The 14849-nt window shown below is 47.2% G+C and overlaps 1 pseudogene; it reads right to left on the bottom strand.

Annotated features, from left to right (window-relative positions):
* The window catches only part of LOC122930355, a 48340-nt pseudogene extending 34058 nt beyond the window's left edge, over nt 1-14282 (bottom strand).
* Nucleotides 14283-14849: the final 567 nt, after the last annotated feature.

The raw sequence follows: 14849 nt of genomic DNA, 5'->3' as shown, positions 1-14849 counted from the left end.
CCTAATATGTCAACTTTTTTACCAATTTTTTTTACTTTATTTGGGGGAAATTATGTTTTAGTTTTTGCTTTTTACTTTAAACTTTTAATTTTTGGGGGGGAAAACTTTATTTTTTCAACTTATATTTTTTCACTTTATTTTTTGTCCCACTTTGGGACTTCAACTTTTGGGGGTCTGATCCCCTTTACAATGCATTCCAATACTTCTGTATTGGAATGCATTGGCTGTATGAGTAATACTGTGTGTATTACTCATACAGCTTCCTGCCTGTGAGATTCAGGGGGCTCGATCTCACAGGCTCTTCACCGGAAGGCAGCGCCGATGCCTAAGGAAGCCATCGCGCTGCCTTCCATGCCATCGGGTCCCTATTACAGCCGCACGGGGACCCGATGGCACCTCCGACCGCCCGCCACTACTCCCGTAAAACACTGCAAACCGCAGGTATTCACACATCAGTGTTTCAGCACGGTCCGTGGGTCAGTTTTTTTTTACCACGGATGCATGCTCTATTTTTTCCGTCACGCCCATTATAGTCTAAGGGTCTGTGAAAACCACGGATGCCATCCGTATTTCACGGATCATTAACAAGAGAGTCTTTGAAAATTATTTTTCAGCTGTTGAGTGTTAGTGAAACACAGATGCAACATAGACAGCAAAAAACTGACCCACGGACCCAACACGGATCTGTCTCGGAAGAAAAACACGGATTGAACACGGTCCGTGTTACCACTTATCCAAAACTGACACGGACGTCTGCATGAGGCATAACACAATGAACATTTAGAAACGCTCAGTGAGTGAAGGTAGCATAGTAGAGGTGACAGGTTCCCTTTAATCCCCGTTTTGAACTCTTGCGAGGCTAGACATCGGATCTGGGAGCAAAAGGAGGTCTCCATAGGTGAGACTCGATTCTCTGTATTGTAGTTCTTGTGAGGCTTGTCAGAGAAAAGGCGCAGACATGGAGTCCAGCAACAGTAAAAGGTCAGGCAAACAGTGTATTCGCTTTTAAACCAGTATGTAACTTGGTCTAGCACATGAAAGGGAAAACAGCAGTGGAAGGACGTGTAACAATGGTGGAAAAGTAGGTAACATGGTACATAAGGCCAAAAAAAGACATTTGTCCATCCAGTTCAGCCTGTTATTCTGCAAGTTGATCCAGAGGAAGGCAAAAAAAAAAACTGTGAGGTAGAAGCCAATTTTCCCCACTTATGGGGAAATAAAATTCTTTCCGACTCCAATCAGAATAACTCCCTGGATCAACGACCCCTCTCTAGTAGCTCTAGCCTGTAATATTATTACACTCCAGAAATACATCCAGGCCCCTCCTGAATTCCTTTATTGTACTCACCATCACCACCTCCTCAGGCAGAGAGCTCCATAGTCTCACTGCTCTTAACATAAAGAATCCTCTTCTATGTTTGTGTACAAACCTTCTTTCCTCCAGACGCAGAGGATGTCCCCTCGTCACAGTCACAGTCCTGGGGATAAACAGATGATGGGAGAGATCTCTGTACTGACCCCTGATATATTTATACATAGTAATTAGATCTCCCCTCAGTCGTCTTTTTTCTAAAGTGAATAACCCTAATGCTGATAATCTTTCTGGGATCTGTAGTTGCCTCATTCCAGTTATGACTTTAGTTGCCCTCCTCTGGACCCTCTCCAGCTCTGCTATGTCTGCCTTGTTTACAGGAGCCCAGAACTGTACACAGTACTCCATGTGTGGTCTGACTAGCGATTTGTAAAGTGGTAGGACTATGTTCTCATCACGGGCATCTATGCCCCTTCTGATGCAACCCATTATCTTATTGGCCTTGGCAGAAGCTGCCTGACACTAGTTTCTACAGCTAAGGCTACTTTCACACCAGACGGATCCGCACCTATAATGCAAACGCTTGTATCCGTTCAGAACGGGTCCGTTTGCATTACCATGAAAAAAATTAAAATAATCCGGATCCGTTCATGATAATGCAAACGGATCAGTTTTTACTTACACTGAAAGTCAATGGGAGGCGGATCAGTTTTCAATTGCACCATATTGTGTCAGTGAAAACGGATTTGTCCCCATTGACTTACGTTGTAAGTCAGGACAGATCCGTTTGGCTCCGCATCGTCAGGTGGACGAGCAGCGTTTTGGTGTCCGCCCCCAGAGCGGAATAGAAGGCAGAACGGAGGTAAACTGATGCATTCTGAGTGGATCCTTATCTATTCAGAATGCATTGGGGCTAAACTGATCCGTTTTGAGCCGCTTGTGAGAGCCCTGAAACGGTTCTCACAAGCGGACCCAGAAATGCCAGTGTGAAAGTAGCCTTAGTTTGCTGTTTATTAAAATTCCCAGGTCCTTTTCCATGTCAGTGTTACCGAGTGTTTTACCATTTAGTATGTATGGGTGACTTGCATTATTCCTTCCCATGTTCATAACTTTACATTTGTCAGTGCTAAACCTCATCTGCCACTTATCTGCCCAAGCCCCCAATATGTAGTGATGAAGTAAGTAAGTAAGACTTGAAATGTTGGTTATTAATTGTCTTTATTTGGTTTAAGAAGAAGAAGAGACAGAGGGAAGATGAATCAGTAATTTCTTTCATTTCACAGTCAAAAGCAGCTTTCTTATACAGGGAGTGCAGAATTATTAGGCAAGTTGTATTTTTGAGGATTAATTTTATTATTGAACAACAACCATGTTCTCAATGAACCCAAAAAACTCATTAATATCAAAGCTGAATATTTTTGGAAGTAGTTTTTAGTTTTAGCTATTTTAGGGGGATATCTGTGTGTGCAGGTGACTATTACTGTACATAATTATTAGGCAACTTAACAAAAAACAAGTATATACCCATTTCAATTATTTATTTTTACCAGTGAAACCAATATAACATCTCAACATTCACAAACATACATTTCTGACATTCAAAAACAAAACAAATCAGTGACCAATATAGCCACCTTTCTTGGACACTCAAAAGCCTGCCATCCATGGATTCTGTCAGTGTTTTGATCTGTTCACTATCAACATTGCGTGCAGCAGCAACCACAGCCTCCCAGACACTGTTCAGAGAGGTGTACTGTTTTCCCTCCTTGTAAATCTCACATTTGATGATGGACCACAGGTTCTCAATGGGGTTCAGATCAGGTGAACAAGGAGGTCATGTCATTAGATTTTCTTCTTTTATACCCTTTCTTGCCAGCCACGTTGTGGAGTACTTGGACGCGTGTGATGGAGCATTGTCCTGCATGAAAATCATGTTTTTCTTACCTTGCAGACTTCTTCCTGTACCACTGCTTGAAGAAGGTGTCTTCCAGAAACTGGCAGTAGGACTGGGAGTTGAGCTTGACTCCATCCTCAACCCAAAAAGGCCCCACAAGCTCATCTTTGATGATACCAGCCCAAACCAGTACTCCACCTCCACCTTGCTGGCGTCTGAGTCGGACTGGAGCTCTCTGCCCTTTACCAATCCAGCCACGGGCCCATCCATCTGGCCCATCAAGACTCACTCTCATTTCATCAGTCCATAAAACCTTAGAAAAATCAGTCTTGAGATATTTCTTGGCCCAGTCTTGACGTTTCAGCTTGTGTGTCTTGTTCAGTGGTGGTCGTCTTTCAGCCTTTCTTACCTTGGCCATGTCTCTGAGTATTGCACACCTTGTGCTTTTGGGCACTCCAGTGATGTTGCAGCTCTGAAATATGGCCAAACTGGTGGCAAGTGGCATCTTGGCAGCTGCACGCTTGACTTTTCTCAGTTCATGGGCAGTTATTTTGCGCCTTGGTTTTTCCACACGCTTCTTGCGACCCTGTTGACTATTTTGAATGAAAAGCTTGATTGTTCGATGATCACGCTTCAGAAGCTTTGCAATTTTAAGAGTGCTGCATCCCTCTGCAAGATATCTCACTATTTTTGACTTTTCTGAGCCTGTCAAGTCCTTCTTTTAACCCATTTTGCCAAAGGAAAGGAAGTTGCCTAATAATTATGCACACCTGATATAGGGTGTTGATGTCATTAGACCACACCCCTTCTCATTACAGAGATGCACATCACCTAATATGCTTAATTGGTAGTAGGCGTTCGAGCCTATACAGCTTGGAGTAAGACAACATGCATAAAGAAGATGATGTGGTCAAAATACTCATTTGCCTAATAATTCTGCATGTAGTGTACTGTTCTTATATATGTAGCACCCCAGAGCAGGCATTACCATTCCTGCACCCTGCTACTGTCTCTAATGGCTAACAAATAATATAATCTGTGTACATGATTCCAGGTCCTTTTATATTGTGCCTTAATAAGGCAGGGTTCACACGGGCGTCACATTTTGGCTGAGGATGCGTCCCGGGTGCATTGCGGCAAACCCGTGCGAGTAGGTACGCAATTTCAGTTTTGACTGCGATTGCGTTCTCTTATTCAGTTTTTAAACTGAAGCGCCCTGCAATCCTCGGTGGTGGAAGGACATGCGCCAAACTGCTATCCGGCTCAGGCCCAGGCGCCACTGCATTTACCCAGTGTGCTGTTAGGGAGATATAACGTCCCTGACCGTGCTTACTGGTCCACGTATCCGTAGTGAGGTGCACCTTGCCACAGATGGCGTTGCACAGTGCACACCTGATTTTGTCCCCTACTTGGTTGTGCAGGGAAGGGAAGGCACGCCTGGAAAAGTGGCGGCTGGGCACAACGTACTGTGGGACAGCCACCGCCATAAGGCCTTTAAAACTCTCCATCTCCACCAGATGGAATGACAGCATTTCAAATGCCAGTAATTTAGAAATGCTGGCATTCAGGGCCAGGGATCGCGGGTGGGTAGGGGGGTACTTCCACTTCCACTCCAGTGTTTGGGAGATGGAGAGCTGAACGCTTCTGTGGGACATTGTGGAGATGCTTGGTGACCCAGGTGTTGGTGTTGCTGGCAGATCCTCTGTTTGCGGGATGGCAGGTGGCACTGTCACTCCAGAGGTGGATGAAGAGGCCGAGACTGCAGCAGAAAAGGAAGCCGGAGGAGCCAGAGAACTTTCTTGGTTTTTGAGGTGTCTACTCCACTGCAGCACGTGCTTTGCACTTAGATGCCTGGTCATGCAGGTTGTGCTCAGGTTGAGAACGTTAATGCCTCGCTTCAGGCTCTGATTGCACAGCGTGCAAACCACTCGTGTCTTGTTGTCAGGACATTGTCTGAAGAACTGCCACGCCAGGGAACTCCTTGGAGCTGGCTTTGGTGTGCTCGGTCCCTTGCTGCGGTGGGCAGTAGCAGGCATACTGTCTAGGGGACGGCCGCTCCGCTTTTGCACCCTGCTCCCTCTTCTGCTGTGCTGGTGGCTCTGTGCGACCATCGCCTCTTTCTCCGAACTACAATGGTCACTCGCATGACCTTGATTCCATGTGGGGTCGAGGACCTCATCGTCCTCATAATTTTCCACCCAGTCTGCACCCCTGCCCTCCTTGTCGGTCTGCACACTTTCAAAAGCCCCAGCAGTTGGGACCTGTGTTTTGTCATCATCCGAGACGTGCTGCGACGGTCCTCCCATGTACTCATCTTAAAACATAAGTGGTTGGGCCTCGGTGCACTCAATCTCTTCCACTTCTGGGGCAGGGCTAGGTGGATGGCCCTGGGAAACCCTGCTAATAGAGTCATCAAAAAGCAGAAGAGACTGCTGCATGACTTAGGGCTCAGACTTCTTGGCTGATTTGCAAGGGGGTGAGGTGAAAGACAGATTCCCATGGGCTGCAGATGCCAACTCTGCGGTTTCAGCAGGAGACTGGGTGGGAGACAATGTGAAGGAACTGGAGGCACTGTCAGCCATTCAATCTACTATCGTCTGTACTTGTTCAAGCCTCACCATTCGTAGAGCCACATTAGGCCCGACCAAATACCGCTTCAGGTTCTGTCGCCTACTCGCAGGAAGGAGTTTCACTTGTGCGTGTAGCTGGCACAGATCGACCATGTCCTCTCCCTGCAACAGGAGCTCCACCAGCAGCACCACGACCGGGGCCACATCCCTTATTTGACGCTCTCCTCATATTTCTCAAATTTAGGATCTTGCCCTAAATGGGTGTTTCATTAATAGTAGAATAGAACCACAGTATGTAAAGGGTGTATCTCACACGCCCTGATCCAGACTAGGCCGCAATTAAAGATTTGTGCCCAAAACGGGTTTTTGTTTAGTTTAATAACTGAATATGACAGCAGTATATAACCCTTGAATTTCACACGTGCTGATGCTGCAAAATATTTTTTTTTTGCCCAAAAAGCGTGTTTTATTAATAGAAGAATATAATCACAGTATCTAAAGGGTGTATCTCACACGTACAGATGCAGACTAGGCCGCAATTAAAGATTTGTGCCCAAAATGGGTGTTTTTCAAATTATTGAATAGAACCACAGTATATAAAGGGTGTATCTCACACGCCCTAATCCACACTAGGCCGCAATTAAAGATTTGTGCCCAAAATGGCTGTATTTCAAATAACTGAATAGAAAGACAGTATGTGAAGGCGGTATCTCACAATGACATATGCACCAAAAGCTGCAAAATAAACTTTTTTCCCCCAAACGGGTGTTTGTTTAATAACAGAATATGAAAGCAGTATATAACCCTTGAATTTCACACGTGCTGATGCTGCAAGGGCTGTAAAATAGTGGATTTTGGCAAAATTATGGCTGTATTTCTAGCTTAAATTGCACACTGACTAATCCTGCAAATGCACCAGATGTTGTATATTGCCAAAAATCGGTAGTTAGTCTTACCGGTAACGTTCTTTCCAGGAGTCCAACATGACAGCACATGGGAGGATGTCCAATCCAATCTCTGTTGGGACAGGAAGTGAGACAGATTAAAAGCCCCCCCTTCCCTCCAATCTCCAGTGTCTTCTAAATTACTACACCGGATGGATGCAACACAATTTTATTACTAATATGATAAGCAATGTTAACATCACACTGAATCACATATTAGGGAGGGAATTAGTAGTGCTGTCATGTTGGACTCCTGGAAAGAACGTTACCGGTAAGACTAACTACCGATTTCCAGGACGTCTCCCATGACAGCACATGGGAGAGTTACCAACTTAGCCATCAGGGAGGGACCACAGCCTGTAGAACCTTACGCCCAAAGGAAACCTGACGATTGGACGGTAGGTTCAACCTGTAATGTTTACAAAAGGTGTTCTAACTTGTCCAGGTGGCTGCCTGACAAATCTGATCTATAGAGGCGTTCGCCTTCTCCGCCCAGGAAGCTGCGACTGCCCTAGTAGAATGTGCCCTGATAGAGATAGGACAGGGACTATCCTGAAGACGATATGCTTCCACAATTGTTGACTTGATCCACTGTGTCAGAGTCCTCTTAGTCACTTTCTTCCCTCTTCCTGCTTTACCAAATTGTACAAAGAGGTTTGAGTCCTTCCTATCAGGTTCTGTTCGGCGAAGGTATTCAAGGACTGCCCGATGGACGTCCAGGCAATGGAATTTCTCCTCTTCCGGATCTCTAGGAGAGGCGTAAAAAGAAGGTAAGAATATTTCTTGTTCCCTATGGAAAGTAGAGACGACCTTAGGGAGGAACGCTGGGTCTAACTGAAGAATTATTCGATCTGGGCAGACTCTTAAGAAAGGTTCCTTCATGGATAAGGCCTGAAGTTCACCAATTCTGCGTGCTGAAGTGATGGCTACCAAGAAGGCCATCTTCCAGGAGAGTAATTTTAACGGAATGGTGTCCAAGGGTTCAAAGGAGATCATACAGAGGGTATCTAGAACTATAGATAAGTCCCAAGGAGGAACAGTCTGTCTCAGAGTGGGTTTTAGTCTGGATATAGCCTTTAAGAACCTTTTTATCCAACGATGCTATGCTAGTGGGTAGTCCAGGAAGGATGATAAGGCTGATATCTGCACCTTGATCATGCTAGGGCGTAGCCCCAGGTCAAAGCCCCTCTGTAGGAAGTCAAGAATCTGCGCGATGGAAGGAGTTGATCTGGACGGATGTGTATCAGCCAACCAGGAATTAAATCTGCTCCAGATCTTCCTATAAATAGCATTTGTCACTGGTTTCCTACTTTTTTTGTAATGTGGAAATCACAGCATGTGACAAGCCCTGCCTGCTCAGCATTCTCCTTTCAGGATCCAGGCTTTCAGATTCCATTTCTCCAGATTCGGGTGGAGAAGGGACCCCTGAGTGAGAAGGTCTGGCTTCAGAGGGAGTGATATTGGTTCTTCTACCTTTAGCCTGTCTAACAGGGGATACCAGCTCCTCTTCGGCCAGGCTGGGCCTATGAAAATGAACTTCCCCGAGCTCTCGCTGATCTTCCTCAAGGTGGCCGGGATAAGCGGGATTGGCGGGAAGGCATAAGCTAGATCCATGTCCCATGGTTTTGACATGGCATCTATCCCCAGAGGATCCCCGCTGGGATCTAGGGAAAAGAACTGAGACGCCTGGGCGTTTTCTTTGGAGGCTAGGAGATCCACCTGGGGGTACCCCCATTTCCTGCAGATCTGATGAAAGACTTGCCTGTTCAGCATCCATTCTCCCGGATGGAATCTTCTTCTGCTCAGGTAGTCTGCTGTAACGTTGTCCTTCCCTCTGATATGGAGGGCTTAGATAGATAGGATATTTTCCTGTGCCCAAAGAAAGATTTTTTCTGCGACCTCCTGAAGGCCTGGGTTCTGAGTTCCTCCTTGATGCCTTATATAGCAGACTGTAGTTATATTGTCTGACAGAACTTGAACGTGATTCCCTTTTAAGAGAAGTTCTGCTGCTTGGAGAGACTTTAGTACCGCCATTAATTCCCTTACGTTTGAGGAACGCTGACTCTCTGCCAGGGACCATGAACCCTGAAAGAGATGATCTTCTATGTGTGAACCCCAACCGGTCATGCTGGCATCGGTCACCACCGTCAAACAAGGTCTTCTCAACCAGTGAACCCCTCTCTGCAGGTTGTCGGGAGTTATCCACCAGTTCAAGGACTCTTTTATGGACATTGGGATCCTGATCTTCCTGTCTAGAGACCTCTGGTCTTTGTCCCACTTGGTGAGAACTAGACCCTGTAGTGGCCTTGAGTGGATCTGGGCCCACTGGACCATCTGTATACAGAATGTCATCAAGCCTAGTATCCGCATAGCCTCTCTGATGGAGCAGAGGTTTCTTCTTTAGAAGGTGGATATTTCTTCTATGAAAGCGTCGCGTTTTGAATCTGGAAGGAAGGACATCTGTCTCTGGGAGTCCAGAAGGGTGCCTAGAAAGATCTTCCTTTCGCTCATGCAAAGATGATTTCTCTAGGTTGATTATCCAGCCTAAATCTTGTAGAACCCGTAACGTCGTCTGCAGATAGTTCCGCAGAAGGACCTCTTAGGATGCTGTCAGGAGGAAGTCGTCTAAGTACGGGACTATTGTTATTCCCTGTTGTCTCAGGAAAGCCATTATCTCTACTATTAGTTTCGTAAAGATGCGTGGAGCACTTGAAATCCCGAATGGAAGACATTGGAACTGGAAGTGATGAACTATGCCGTCTAACGTCACCGCGAACCTGAGGAACTGATGATGGCTTGGATAAATGGGGACATGACAGTAGGCATCTTTGAGATCGATGGTGCACATCAATGCCCCTGCTGGAATCAGTGGAACCGTTGAACGTATTGACTCCATCTTGAACCTGAAATATTGAATCCATCTGTTCAGGAACTTCAGGTTTATGATAGTTCTTAGTGAACCGTCAGTTTTTTTTACCCAGAACAGTTTGGAGTAGTGGCCTCTGCCCTGTTGGGGTCTTGGAACAGGAACTATAGCTTCCATTGCGCAAAGTTTCTCCAAGTCCTGAACCATCTGGTTCTTTAGAGACGGAGACTGGGGAGTGGTAACATAGAATCTCTGAGGGGGAGGACGACAGAACTCTATTTTGTACCCCTCTCGTACAGTCTGAAGTACCCAGGGGTTCTGAGTTACTAAAGACCATTGATGACTGAAGAACCGAAGTCTCCCCCCCCACTGGTCTGGCGTCATTTATTCTGGTAAGAGGAAGTGTTGGGTTTGAGAAGGAACCCCCTCCCCTTCCCACCTTTGGGGTAGCTCCACCTGCCCGATTTGCCTTTCCCTCTACCTGAAAAATTCTGTGTCTGTCCCTGGCCTGAATCCTTCCGAAAGGATTGAGTCTTCTTAGATCTCTCTTCCGGAAAGCCCTTTTTCCTGTCCGCGGCACTCTCAAGGATTGTATCTAGGACTGGGCCAAACACATGTGAACCTGAGAAAGGGATCGAACAGAGCTTATTCTTTGACGCTACATCCCCTGACCAACTTCTTAGCCAAAGGGCCCTTCTAGCCGTATTCGCCAGGGTGCTGTTTCTAGCTGAAATCCTGATGGATTCGGCCGAAGAGTCCGCCAGATAGGCCGTAGCCATCTTAAGAAGGGGAATGGATTCTAAAATGTCCTCCCTTGGGGTTTTTAGTCTAAGGTGGTTCTCTAGCTGATTCAGCCATAACCCCATAGACCTGGCTACCGAGGTGGCAGTAATATTGGCATTAATAAGAGCAGACGAACACTCCCAGGCCTTCTTAAGTAGACCCTCCGCCTTCCTATCCATAGGGTCCTTTAAGTTTGAGGAATCTTCAAAGGGGATGGTGGTCTTCTTTGTGACCTTCGCCACCTGAATGTCTATCTTGGGAACTTCATGCCATAGTTTAGTATCCTCAGGATTAAAAATCAGCCGATTTTTAAATTCCCTAGGCATAACTAGCTTCTTTTCGGCCTCCCTCCATTCCTCCAGAATTATCTCCTTCAGGTGGGAATTTACTAGGAATAGGCGAGTCTTTTTTGCCCCTAACCCCCAAAACATCTCGTCCTGAACGGATATGGGAGAGCTAGCTTCCTCTACTTGCATGGTATCTCTAACCGCATGGAGGAGGGCGTCTAGGTCTTCAGTAGAAAATAAAAATCTTTTAGGGTGGTCTGAAGAACCGGAAGCAGAGATGGTGTCCTCCTCAATCTCTCCGTCCGAGACTTCCTGATTATCAGAATCAGAGTCCTCCTGAGTCCTCCTTCTTTTTGGGGGAGGGGAGTCAGGTTGAGAAGGAGGTGGCGGAGGGTTTAGAGAAGAAACCGTAGCATGTACTTCTTCACGAACGATATTCCTAAGTTCTGTTCGAAAGGACGGCTGCTCCTCCTTCATTAACCTGGCAATGCAATCGGCACATAACTGCTTCTTGTAAGATATATGCATCCTTTCCCCGCAAGTCGCACATTTTCTCGGTTTCCTTCTGGGATCTTGGGGAGCCGACTGCCCAGAACTTTTTTTATCCTAGGAAAAAATCTGAGAAACCGTGCTCAATGACTGGGGAGAGTACACCAGGGTATAAGGATAAGGACACTTACATGGGCTGCAGCAGAGGGGTCAGACACAATCTCGGATTTGGCTGACGCTTGGGGCTCCATGGTGGCTAAGCAACACACACCAGCTCAAAACTTCCCCACTGGGGCTTACCTCCACCTCTGCCGCCGCGCTGCTCCGTTCTTATAAGAGGGAACTCAACCCCCCAGGGGGAGGGAGTCAACCCCTGAGCGCGAGACCGGGCTTCCGGGCCTCCAGCGCTTGTGCTGGGCGCCGCCATCTTGTTTCCGGCTGACCCGGAAGTGACGTCATGGCCGCGTCACGAGATGTGCAACGACGACGCCGTCAGGAGCGCGCTGCTGAGCCCAGAGCTCCCGGAGGAGAAGCGGCATCAGCGTCCTGCCTGCCGCCGTCCAAGGCAGGCCGGGACAAGCTAGAGAACCCCCGGAGGGGGAGCTAGCGGGGCCGTACGGGACGCCGCCCGACCTGGCCTGAGAGGGGAGTGCCAGACCCCCGACCCGACCTGGCCCCCGGTGCCTAGGTAAGCACCACGATTCCTAATAGAAAAACCTGCTTCACTTGCCCATCCCTGTAGGGACAGGAAGACACTGGAGATTGGAGGGAAGGGGGGGGGGCTTTTAATCTGTCTCACTTCCTGTCCCAACAGAGATTGGATTGGACATCCTCCCATGTGCTGTCATGGGGGACGTCCTGGAAAAGGGTGATTTTTGACAACCAGATTATTAGTGCAGTTTTTCAAGCTTGGATTTCAATGTCAGAAAAGCACATATGCAGTGCTGGTGCACTGAGCTTGCAGTTATTTTTTTCGGTCATTGGGCTCAGGGCAGGGCAAAAAGATTGTGCACTGCACCAACACAACTAAATGTATGTAGATCGCTGAGTTAGATTCGAGTTCTGATCACAGATTCTGTCCTATTCTCTCCCTCACAGCAGCAGCATCCTCTCCCTACACTAAGCACAGCAGAGTGACGTGCAGCGCTACGGGACTCCAGCTTATATAGAGCCTGGGTCACATGCTGCTCTGGCCAATCACAGCCATGCCATTAGTAGGCATGGCTGTGATGGCTTCTAGGGGCAGAGAGTTAAACACTTGTTGATTGGCTGCTGTGCAGCCTTTCAAAAAGCGCCGAACACCGAACCCGAACTTTTACTGAAATGTTCGGGTTCGGGTCCGGGGTCTAAAAATCCTAAAGTTCGGTACGAACCCAAACTTTACAGATCGGGTTCGGTCAACCCTAACCACAGGTCCTTTGACAGGTTCTGAAGAAAGAACAGGAGACCGGCAGCTATGCGATCAATTGGAGGAGGGGAGTTAATTTTTATTTTTGTTTAACCCTCAATTGACCTTCTACTAAGCATTCTGTATTCAGAATGCTATTATTTTCCCTTATAACCATGTTATAAGGGAAAATAACACAGTGAATAGACTTTCATCTTAGCAACCAATGCGAGAAAATCGCACCGCATCCGCACTTGCTTGTGGATTCTTGCGAGTTTCATGCATCCCCATTCACTTATATGGGTCTTGCGTTGCGTGAAAAACGCACAGTATAGAGCATGCTGCGATTTTCACGCAACGCACAAGTGATGCGTGAAAATCACCGCTCATGTGCACAGCCCCATAGAAATGAATGGGTCCGGATTCAGTGCGGGTGCAATGTGTTCAACTCACGCATTAGCACCCACGTGGAAATCTCGCACGTGTGAACCCACCCTAACACTGCTATGTAACTTATGTATTGTATTATTGTTTTTAATATTACGAAATTGTATGTCATAAAGGATACGTATGTTTATTGAGCGTGTACGTCCCCATGTATGTACGCCTTGAAGAAGTATGTAATCATGTGAAAGTGCTGCCTGCTGTTCATCCACATCTGTCATTTTATGGATTGTTGCACATGACAGGTTTTACCTTGTGATATAAGAGGCTGGTGCTCCTCCATTACATATCACTGCACACACGTGTATACACTGCACATGACGGGTCTTACCTTGTGATATAAGAGGCTGGTGCTCCTCCATTACATGTCACTGCACACACGTGTATACACTGCACATGACGGCTCTTACCTTGTGATATAAGAGGCTGGTGCTCCTCCATTACATGTCACTGCACACACTGCACATGACGGCTCTTACCCTGTGATATAAGAGGCTGGTGATCCTCCATTACATGTCACTGCACACACGTGTATACACTGCACATGACGGCTCTTACCTTGTGATATAAGAGGCTGGTGCTCCTCCATTACATGTCACTGCACACACGTGTACACACTGCACATGACGGCTCTTACCTTGTGATATAAGAGGCTGGTGCTCCTCCATTACATGTCACTGCACACACGTGTATACACTGCACATGACAGCTCTTACCTTGTGATATAAGAGGCGGTGCTCCTCCATTACATGTCACTGCACACACGTGTATACACTGCACATGACAGCTCTTACCTTGTGATATAAGAGGCTGGTGCTCCTCCATTACATGCCACTGCACACACGTGTACACACTGCACATGACAGCTCTTACCTTGTGATATAAGAGGCGGTGCTCCTCCATTACATGTCACTGCACATGACGGCTCTTACCTTGTGATATAAGAGGCTGGTGCTCCTCCATTACATGTTACTGCACACACGTGTATACACTGCACATGACGGCTCTTACCCTGTGATATAAGAGGCTGGTGCTCCTCCATTACATGTCACTGCACACACGTGTATACACTGCACATGGCGGCTCTTACCCTGTGATATAAGAGGCTGGTGCTCCTCCATTACATGTCACTGCACACACGTGTATACACTGCACATGACGGCTCTTACCCTGTGATATAAGAGGCTGGTGCTCCTCCATTACATGTCACTGCACACACACGTGTATACACTGCACATGACGGGTCTTACCCTGTGATATAAGAGGCTGGTGCTCCTCCATCATGGCCTCCTCGTACAGATCCTTGTGTCCTTCTATATACTCCCACTCCTCCATGGAGAAATAGACAGTGACGTCCTGACACCTTATAGGAACCTGACAACACAATGACACCGTCATCACCCAGACCCCTCCAGTGCTGTTACTGGAGAATTTCCCAGCATTCCCAGCAGTGTCACCTCTCCAGTCAGCAGCTCCATCATCTTGTGGGTGAGTTCTAGGATCTTCTGCTCATGTATCAGGGGGTGAGGGGGAGGCTCTGTGATGGGGTGAGGGGTCCTGCTCCGCCCTCCTGACTCCTGGAGATGGATGATGGGAGTCACACAGTCCCCCGATGTCTTCTTCACTATTGTGTACTCCTGTGGATGGAGAGAGACACTTAGGGAATAAACCCTTCAGGGGCCATGTGCTCTCCTCCGGCCCTCTCCTCCTGGTACAACGTGCCTACTTACCTTCTCATGGCTCCTACAACATGACTATTGGTCACTGGTCACATGACACATCACTCACCATATTGGGGGCTGATCTTCAGGTTCTCCGTCACTTGGAAGGTCTGGAGGCCGTTCTCCAGGACCCTGGACTCTTCCTATCACTT

Source organism: Bufo gargarizans, chromosome 1 (genome assembly GCF_014858855.1).
Source record: "Bufo gargarizans isolate SCDJY-AF-19 chromosome 1, ASM1485885v1, whole genome shotgun sequence".
Lineage (NCBI taxonomy): Eukaryota > Metazoa > Chordata > Amphibia > Anura > Bufonidae > Bufo > Bufo gargarizans.
The sequence above is the reverse complement of the archived record's forward strand: the minus strand, read 5'-3'. Positions and strand labels throughout refer to the sequence as shown.